The sequence below is a fragment of the Triticum dicoccoides genome, chromosome 2A, assembly GCF_002162155.2.
Source record: "Triticum dicoccoides isolate Atlit2015 ecotype Zavitan chromosome 2A, WEW_v2.0, whole genome shotgun sequence".
Lineage (NCBI taxonomy): Eukaryota > Viridiplantae > Streptophyta > Magnoliopsida > Poales > Poaceae > Triticum > Triticum dicoccoides.
Window position 1 is genome coordinate 18,803,066 of NC_041382.1, and position 10,840 is coordinate 18,813,905.

Sequence of the window (10,840 nt, forward strand, 5' to 3'; positions counted from 1 at the left end):
ACCTACTGTATGGGTGTGTTTAAGATGACACAAGGATTCTGTGATAAGTATGAAAAACTAATCAGAGATTTCTGGTGGGGGGAGGAAAATGGGCACCGAAAGGTCCATTGGATGGCATGGGATCGGATGACTAAACCAAAGAGGGGAGGGGGCATTGGGTTTAGGGACATGAGTCTTTTCAACCAAGCCTTTCTAGCTAGGCAAGCATGGAGATTGATCCAACGTCCAGATAGCTTGTGCGCATGGGTACTAAAATCTAAGTACTACCCGCACGGGGAGCTTATCGACACGGTCTTTGCAACTGAGGCCTCTCCTGTCTGGCGTGGAATTGAGCACGAACTGGAACTTCTAAAAGCAGGACTAATTTGGAGAATTGGTGATGGGAGAAAGATAAACATACAGAGAGACAACTGGATACCTCGAAGAGAAGGCCTAACCCCAGCCAAGTTCATTCGAAGGTCCAGATTACGCTGGGTCAATCAATTAATGCAACCCGATGGTAGTGGATGGAACACACAGCTAGTTCACCAATTATTCCATAGGTTTGATGCGGAGGAAATCTGCAGCATAAAACTCCCTAGATCATGGGGCTACGATGTGTTGGCCTGGCACAATGAAAAGTTGGGCGTGTTCTCGGTGAGGAGTGCACATAGATTGGCGGTTTCGATCCGGAATCAATCAAATACCACCACCTCTAGCTCGTCAAGCGAGGCAGACGATCAGAGCATTTGGGACATAATTTGGAAGGCCAAAGTGCCAGAGAAAGTGAAGGTTTTCGGGTGGAGGGTTGCAACTGGCACTCTGGCCACAAAGAGGAACAAGTGGAAGCGTACCCTGGAATCTGACAGCACGTGTAACATATGTGGGGCGGGTGTGGAGGACGAATTCCATGCTGTCGTAACCTGTACGAAGAGTAGAGGATTGAGACACGCAATGAGGAACCACTGGAACCTCCCGGGCGAGCAACTCTTCAGGAATACGGGTGAGGACTGGCTGCAGAATTTGCTTGGTCCTTGCAACCAAGAGACCAGAACTAGAATCCTGCTACTGCTTTGGCGATGCTGGTTTCTACGAGACGACTGTACCCATAGTACAGGGAAGGAATCAATCTGTCGATCCTCAGTTTTCTTGTTACAGTATGAGGAGGAGCTCCACAATTGTTTGGTTGGGAGTATTCATGATCCCAAAGGCAAAAAGGCTCTAGCCCAGGTAGGTCATGGTGCAGCCCAGGGAGCCAGGATGTGTATCCATGGCGGGGAGGCTGAGGCGTCTGCAATCGAGCGTTGGGACCCCCCCCCCCCCGAGGCGAGTACAGTTAAACTTAACACGGATGCGGGATTTTTGGCTACTGATGGGTCCTCTCAGGTCGGTGCAATCGCTCGTGACCATCAGGGTGTGGTTCTCTTCTCTCTATCCAAACGAGGGGGGCACTGCAAATCTGTAGAGGAAGCTGAGGCGCAATCAATCCTAGCTGGCCTGAATGTGATGTCGCAGCTGTATAATGGCAACCTGATACTGGAAACGGACTGCAAAGCCATGGCGGATAACCTGAACTTGGGGGGCAGGTGTTTGTCGGCATGTTTTGCAGCGATTGAGGATATCAATCAGGAATTCACAAAATTCAGCAATGTGAAAGTTCAATACGCCAACAGGAAGAAGAACAAGATGGTCCATTTACTGGCTGGCCGTGCTAGGAGGATGGGAGACCTGCTTTGTGTGCCGGGAGTACCGGACGACCTGTTGAGCGACCTGAGTGCCGACTTTGGGTTGGCTGAAGAGTAATTTTGTTTACTCTTGTACCTCAAAAAAAAAATAATAGCTTTTCTAATTTTATTACAGGGTTGTGCTGGTAGTAATGCTAGAACTGAAGATGTGGTGGTTGACATTTTACATTGCTTCAAAACTGATTATGTTAGTTAGCGATGGTGATTTTATTATGAAAATTAATAGGACTGCTGACCCATGATGATATGGTATAGCTACTCAGTAGGTTATAACTGCTTGCTTATTAAGTGATATACTTGCGTCAAATGTGAAGCCTTTGTCAAACAGTTCAACTTTTTTCTGCTTTCAATATGTGAGGCCTAACTAAATAATTATCTCATTTGTCTTAAAATAATGCCTAATGGCTGCAGTTTCAATACTACATTAATTACGAGGGCAAGATAGTATTCAGAGTGGGGAGACCAAGATTGTGTTCTCTTGTTGTTATGTAGGTTTGTTGTAAAACTTTTTTTCTTTTTCTTTGCGGTTTGTTGTAAAACTTGCACTATCATCTTAGGGCGCCAACCACCACAGCCATGCTCATGCATGCTCCTTCAAAGGTACTCCCTCTGTAAAGAAATATAAGAGCGTTTAGATCACTACACTAGTAATCTAAACACTCTTATATTAGTTTACGGAGGGAGTAATATTTACTAAGGTTGCACATATATAGCATGGCAAGGCATCACACTTATTATCATTAGGAACCTCTACTCTGGACCATAATTTATGATTGAAAATTTATGACTGAGAAGATTGTTCTGGAAGAATACTTTGAAGAGTGGATCAATATATATGGTGGCTTTCTAATTCATATGAAATTGCACGTAGTTGTTGACCATTTTGAAGATGTTTTAATAAAATGTGCAATTATCCTATATAATCACTTATCAGTTGTTTTTTCTCCAGTGTCCATCATAAAGCGGATGCATATAACCAACCATATTGGTCTGGTAGGTTCAAATTCAGTTGGCTCTTTTTTGAATTTTCATTTTATTTTGCATTAACAGAATCTATTGTTGATTCTTCTCTCCCCTTTCTGTCATTAATCATTGTCGAACCAGCTTCAAAGGGATCAAGATGGTGCCTCCGGGACCGCACACAGAAGGACAGTGGTATCTTCAGTGTGCTATAATTCGGGGCTTGTGTGTGCGCCTCTATCTGCCTGTTCACTTGCCTAATTCGGGGCACGTCGTCACCTCTCCACCGCATCGTCTTCGTCCTTCTCCGCTTGCCATCTCGCCATGCCTCTCATCCCTGCTGCTGCTGCGTACGGTTAAGGTGCGGGTCTGCGTTCCCTTCCACCAGATCAGTTCCGCTCTACCGTTTGCATGGCCTCATTGCTTCCGTTTCTTGCCGCTTGTTGCTACTTGATCCCTCCTTCCATTTTCCTCCTTCCGTCTGCAGGATCGCTGGTTGTGCTCTCGTTTGGTCGGTTTTCTACTTCATCTTCCGCTGCGCCGCTGCTCATTCTTCTGGGGCCCGCCAAGGTGAGGCGTCCTTCTGTTGCGATGCTCTTTACCTGTTTGATGAAATGCCCGCTATGAACTGATATGTTGTTTCTTGCCTATTGGAGGTGATGTGGACTGAGCCCTTATTTTCCTTTTTGCGCCTTTGGATATGTGTGTTCTTGTGAATCTTACGTGCACCTTTAAATACGTGGATTCATTAGCATGTGTGAGAAAATCCATGAAGATTCAGAGGCCCCTGTTCCTGTTAGTTTGAAGAGCTACAGGAGCAGCATGTGATGAGAAAATGCGGACGCCAGTAATCCATGAAGATATACTCATGTACAGGGTCTGTTAGTGTGAATTGAATTCCCCTTTTTCATGATCAGTCTATGAACTACCTAGTGATGAGAATTCTGCTGTGCTATAAAGTGATTCTTGCTGCCAGTAACTTGGTATAGCTTTGGATTTATGTAACTGCATCAACTGTAACGACATGACAAGTAATTTGTGTCTGAAAGATGAGATTGGGCCATATATAAATAGTGCTCCCTCTGTAAAGAAATATAAGACCATTTAGATCACTACTTTAGTTATCTAAAAGGTCTTATATTTCTTTACAGAGGGAGTATGATGAAAGGCGTGTTATCCTGCTGACTGGGATCACATGGCAATGGGCTATGGTTAGTTAGGTAGGATCTGTCAGTGTGGTCAAGTCGTTCTCATTGTCATTGCTTTTGCTAAACTCGTGACTAATTTGTTTGACAAGGCAGAGATAATTTGATTCTTGTTGTATTCAGATCCTGTCTGTCTGTCTGTCTGTTTGTCTGTCTGTCTGTGTGCCGCGGCAATTATGTTGTTGCAGAGAGTGAACCTGACAAAGCTTGGAACACCCACACTATGGAGATACTGGAAGCACCTCAACCTTGTAAGCACTAGCATCGTATCCACCTATATGTTATAATTCTTGAGCAGCAAACAATAGAGTCCATGCTAAGCATTTGATTCATTTCTGATATGATATTTACTGTGGATGGTGATAAAAATGTGTCCAGGTGAGCAGGAACCCAACTCCATCAGAGGACCAGCTGTTGGACTCCATGGAACAGATGGTACTCTGATGGAGTTGGGTTCTCACTCCATTTTTGTTTCATCCTGATCTGCTGCCAGATCAATCTTGAGAATTCAAGCTCCTAGATTGACAGCCTATATAGATCCTCAATGCATCTCCACTGCGAATTGCATTAGGCCGACTGCCAAATTCATAAGGAGCAGATTCCAATTTCGGGGTGGGGGGATGCATCAGTAGTACAAGATGCAACTGTAGGCTCACTATGCATGCAGTGTGTGTGTGTGCCATCATCCGCTTTAATTACCAATTTACTCTGCAAAAAAATAATATCCCCTCCTAACTTGCACAAAGATCATACTACTGCTTCCAATCCATTCTTTGTAAATTCGTGCAGGTAATCTTGGTTAGATTCAGGATCCATAATTACTGTCAATCAGAAGCAACCTAGATTACTCTGGGCAATTCAATTCGATCCGATCCGATCGGGATTTACTGCTTCCTTCACATGCTTATGCTCAGTGGATGGTTGAGTGGGTCCTGCTGAGTTAGTAGTGCCTTTACCGGTTCATCGCCATCATGGTCAGTGGATGGTTGCTGTCAATCCGTTTGAAATCTCCTCTCCTCCCATGAAAGATTTACTTTGCCCAGATCCAGATCAAAATTGCATGGATGCGTCGCCTCGATCGCTTTTTTTCATCGAATTTCCCGGCCCAAATGATATTGTGAACTGTGTGTTATTAGCACTACATGATAGCATTTCTCCCAGCAAACCCCACCGCCTCTAACCCAGCATTTCACCTCCAACCCAACTCGCCACCAACTTCCACCATGGCCAACCCAGCTGCACCTTCCCCGACCATCCGCAATGGTGCTGCTGCTGGCTGGCCGCGCGATGGTGCCGGCCCCGACACCCCCTTCATCGGCATCCCTGTCGCTCACCACTCCACTACCCACTCCATGCCTCAAGACAACTCCACCATGAACCCCGCTACACCCCTGCCCTCCACTCAGCTAGACCTAGACGCCCTGCGTGCTCGCCTAAACGAGGCACGTGCAGCGGCCGCTTTCGGCCCGTCTCCTATGCATGCTCGCGGCGATCTCCCCCCGCGCCATTCTGGCCCTCCTCTTGAGCACGCACCCCTTATTGTCGCGCCTCCATGCCTCGTCAATGACGTCGGCCACATCGCCTTCACCCACCTCCGCACTCCCATCCACAACCCTGCGACGCTCATCCATGACACCATCTTGGCTCACGCCGGCAGCCCTAGCTTCAGCGTTGCGGGCTCTTGGCGTGGGGCGGGCTGCGTCACTTTTGAGTCCGCAAGCGTGCGGGACTACCTTGTCAGCCTCGGTTCCCTCGACTTTCGTGGCAACCAGATCACACTCGAGCCGGTCGAGCTTGCTGACCGGGCGTCACCCGTCTTCAAGCAGCTAATCGAGGTCCAGGCCGCGGAATTCCCGCACAAGCTCTGGCACGACGCCGGGATCCGGTGGGCTCTTAGCCGCCTTGGAGACGTTTGCTCCGTCGACCACTACTGCCTCGAGGGGCATGACTTCACAGCAGTCCGCGCCCTCGTCATGGTCGACCGGCGCAAACGCCTGCCGGACTCCCTGCCAATCCAGCTCCCTCCCTCCAACGACATCAAAGTCGTCAAGATCACCAAGCTCGCCACGATCCTCGACCCGATGGGACCTTCTGACCCATCGCCGTTCTTCTCCGACTCGGACTGGGACGCGGACGACCACCACTTCAACTGTGGCAACAACCCACGCAACGCCCCTACGGGCAATGCTGACGAGCTGCCTCACGGCCCACCGCCGTCCCCTGTCCTCGCCACCACACCACCTCCTCCCAACAACGTCGGCGGCTCTGCTGACCTGCCGCTGCACGTCTCATCCGAGGACAAGGGGCCTGCGGAGGGGGGATACCCGTCCTCAACATCTCATCCGACAGTGACTCCGCCCCCCATCGCAGCGAGCCTCACCCCCCATGCCAGCCCATGCATGCCCCGTCGCCGACTCCTCCTCCACGACTGCCACCATCACGCGCCCCACACCACGCCTCGCTGCGGCTGTCGGGGGCGTCCACCTGCCGGCGCCCCCGCTTGCGGTCGGTGGTGACGACGGCGTCTTCGACGCCCCTCCTCCACCCTCCGCCCTGCAACTGCCATCGGCGTTCTGCCAGTACGACAGCTCCACCTCGTCAAACTTCGACGGAGACACTTCGCCTTCACCTTCTCGGCTGGGGCTTCCTCCCCTGGTACAGTCCCTGATCAGCCTTCTCCTCCCTCCACTAAAAATCCTCAAATCTCCCATACCATATCCGTGACCACAAACACATTGGAACCTGCAGATTCAGCCACCCACGAGTCCGTGCTTCGCAAGCTGCGCCACTGCGCCAAACGTTCGGCGGACAAGACCAAAAGCCTCCGCCGTAGCTCCCGCCTCGCCGCCAAAGAGCCCTCTGTCTTCACTGACATGACTACTAGGGCTGTCAGGGCAAAAGCCGCGCGTCTCTAACGTCGCAAAGGCTCTCAAGGACGCCATCCACCACGCCCAGCTTGATGTTACAGAGGCCCCACCTGCTTCTGCCGCAGCCCTTGCGGAGATTGCCTCACTCTGTGGGGCTGGCGCTGAGGCTGCTGCTTCCGTTGCTCATGCCGACGACAGCAGCGACGACGGCGGTGCTGACGCCCTGCCATGATGCTCCTACTCCTCCATACACGCCCATGTGGCGTCCTATCGGCGACTTGCCGTCCCTACCGCGACTCGACTGATCGGGTCTACCTATCCCCTCGCTTGTGTGTCTGGGGCAAACCTTGCGTCTGCCTCATCTACCGCTTAGTCTATTGCTTATTTTCGTTTCATATCAGTAGCTTGTTCTCGTCTAAGTGTATGGTGTACTTCTACCTGTATGAGTAACACCACCCTATCTATCTATTCGTGGAATGTAAGAGGACTTGGTGACGTCTCAAAATGCGCTGATATACTCTCCGAACTTATCAGCATTAGCCCCCACTGCGCCCTTCTACAGGAATCAAAACTAAATGAAATTACTGAACAAAAATTCCGATCCTTCTTACCTCGCTCTCTCGACCAAAAAGTGTTTCTACCGGCCGACGGCTCAGCTGGTGGAACAGTTTCAGCTTTTAACTCAAACTACTTCACAGTACTCTCTCACACACACCATAACTTTGCCACATCGATCAAACTCGCGTCCCTTGCGCACCTACAACCCTTCATCATCACTAACGTCTATGCTTCCGTAAGCCGCAACCTCAAACAAGCATTTCTCGATGAGCTCAGGCTGATCAAACAAGATGATCACACGCCTTGGTTAATAGTTGGAGACTTCAACCTTGTCCGGTTTTCCCATGAAAAAAATAACCGAAACTTCCGCCAATGAGAAGCAGATGCTTTTAACAACATGATCAATGGGCTAGCCCTACTCGAACTCCCACTGCTGGACAGACGCTTCACTTGGTCCAACAAACGCTCTACGCCAACCTTAGAACGACTAGACCGAACTTTCTTTAATCTGCCGTGGAATAATTGCTTCCCTAACACAACCTTATCCTCACTGCCACGTATCACATCCGATCATGTCCCCCTAATCCTACGCATTCAAACAGGTGTGCCCAAACCGCGCCACTTTAGATTCGAGTCTTCATGGACTCTCGCCACAGAATGCCATGACATCGTCCAAAAATGCTGGGCCACCAACCATCGCTCGGCCCAATGAATAAACTCAGCAGCCGCCCTGTCCAAAGCCCTAAAAATAACACGTTCCTCTCTCAAACAATGGGCATCCAAACGATCACCAGCCCACCTCCGCGAAGCAGCTGCAAAACAAGTCATAAATCTCATTGACCTAAAAGAAGAAGCCCGCCCGCTCTCAAAAGCCGAACACAGGTTGAGACTTGTTGTCTCAAATGCCCTGCGCACAGCTATTTCCGAAAAAATGGCCTTCTGGAAACAACGAGGGAAAGTGCGCGCTGCTTTTCACGGTGAGGAGAACACACAATACTTCCATGCCGCCGCCTCCCAGAGGCTTCGCAAGAACACGATAACTTCTCTCCTACAAAACGGGACGGAGTTCCACTCTCATGCCCAAAAAGCAGTCATTCTTCAGAACCACTTCACATCCATTATCGGCTGCGCACCACCTACCTCCTGGTCCTTCCAGCCGCACCAATACTACCCCCAACTGCTACCCCAACTCCTCAACCTGGAATCTGCCTTTACTCATGACGAAATAAAAGAGGCATTCATGTAAATGAACCCCCTAGCTAGCCCTGGACCGAACGGTTTTGGACCCCTTTTCTATAGAAAATACTGGAATCTCGTTAAAAACCACATCTTCGCGTTCATGACAGACTTTCAAGATCTCTCTGCCCAAACTGAATGTTTAAACCGAGCCCACCTAATTCTGCTACCAAAAAAAGATGAAGCAAATACACCGGACTCCTACCGCCCGATCTCTCTCCAAAATTGCCCCGTCAAAGCCGTCGCAAAGGTCCTCACCAATAGACTAAAACCGCTAATCCCATTGTTTGTTCACGGAAACCAGACTGGCTTCATCTCAGGCCGTTGCATCGCGGAAATTTTGTCTATGCTGCGGATCTTATCGGCTCCTGCCATTCGCGAAAAGCCCCAACCATGATCATAAAACTAGACTTCAGCAAAGCCTTCGACACTCTCTCCTAGGAATCCCTCACCGCCATCCTCCACTGCCGCGGCTTCCCGCCAAAATTCTCGGCCTGGATCCAGGACATCCTCTCAACAGGAAAAACGGTCGTCATGTTGAACGGGATCCTAGGAAATTGGATAAACTGCAAGAACGGACTCAGACAAGGAGACCCCATATCACCCTACCTATTCATCATCGTTGCTAACCTCCTTCAACAAATGATCACAGAAGACTACGACCTCCGACACCTCTCACACCCCCTGTTCTCACACCTACCACCAACCGTTCTACAATATGCCGATGACACCCTCATCATCGCCAAGGCATCCAATGATGCGACCATACAACTAAAGCACATTCTCCAAAATTTTGCCATGGCTACAGGCCTCACGATAAACTACACAAAAACTACTTTCGTGCCTATGCATGTCTGCCCTTTGGTGGCAGACTCCATTGCCACCACCTTGCAGTGTACAACCTCAACCTTCCCACAAATCTACTTAGGACTACCCCTGGCACCGACCCGTTTACCTCCAAATGCCTTTCTACCCATTATCGAACGATGCCGAAAATTCTTGACAGGTTGGCGAGCTAAAATCCTCTCCAAGGGTGACAGGCTCGTCCTACTGTCTGCTGTCCTCGACTCCATCCTAGTCTACTTTATGTCAGTCTTCCTCATCCCCAAAAGCGTGCTAAAAACTCTAGACTCTATCCGTCGGGCCTTCTTCTGGGCCGCAGAGGAAACTTGCACCGGTGCTCAATGCTTAGTTGCCTGGAAAAATGTTTGTAAGCCAAAAAAGTTCGGTGGTCTAGGTCTAAAAAATCTTCGTGTGCAGAATAATTGTCTACTAATGAAATTTGCTGTCAAAGCTATGCTTCCGGACCAAACTCCGGGCTAGATTGGATTGACCTACAACACCCAAATGCTCTCATCGCTCCACAAAACAGCCACTCTTTCCTATGCCAAACCATAAACCACCAGCTACCAGCTTTACACACCATCTCCTTTGTCATCACAAATTCTGGAACCAACACCTATTTTTGGCTAGATATTTGGCTACACCAACAATCACTTGCTACTCTGTTTCCCTGCCTCTACTCGCATACCACTACCCCCCTCGCTCGTGTGGCTGCTGTTTTGAACCACGGTCTAGAATCAATCCTAAGGAACCGCCTAACATCTAATGCCGCTTCCGAGTTGTGCTCTTTGTTGTCTCTCCTGCAGGATTTCCAGGTGTCGCCGGGACCGGACGAGCGCTACCTAAACGGTGGCCTCCATTTTTCTACACGGGCCACCTATCAGCTGGTCATTGCCGACACTGATGACGACGCACATGCCGTCGCCATCTGGTCTTCATGCGTTCCAAACCGTGTGAAAATCTTTGCATGGCTTCTGTTTCGTGGAAGACTCAACTCCAAAAGCAACCTACTCCGCAAGCACATCGTGGCAGACTCGCTATGTCCCCGATGTGGTTTTGACGAAGAGACCAGCTCGCACATCTTCATCGACTGCCCGCTCGCCCAGAGAATATGGCAGCGGACCGGACTATCACCACCCAACTCCATCGACAACCTTTGGGACTGCCGGCTCCCCAGCCAGGTAGACGCGCTAGTATGGCACTCCATCCTCCTCATTATCCTATGGAAGATGTGGGACTCCAGAAATGCCATGACTTTCAAGCAACAGAACCACCACAGCATCTTCACCCTCAAGCGAATCATCGACGACCTTATGCTATGGACGCACCGGATGAAGAAGCCGGCGCATAAGCAGGCCGCCTCCTCATGGCGTTCCTATTTCTTATCACGATTACACGTGCTTATGTAATTCACCTTTGTAATCAGACAAACGTTCGGTTACAAAAC

At 49.6% G+C, this 10,840-nt stretch overlaps 1 long non-coding RNA gene across 1 annotated transcript; it reads left to right on the forward strand.

Moving 5' to 3' along the window:
• Positions 1-2,934: 2,934 nt before the first annotated feature.
• Positions 2,935-3,734, forward strand: LOC119358680. Its single transcript, XR_005172279.1, has 3 exons — positions 2,935-3,045; positions 3,172-3,254; positions 3,341-3,734. It is a non-coding gene; the product is annotated as an uncharacterized LOC119358680 (long non-coding RNA).
• Positions 3,735-10,840: the final 7,106 nt, after the last annotated feature.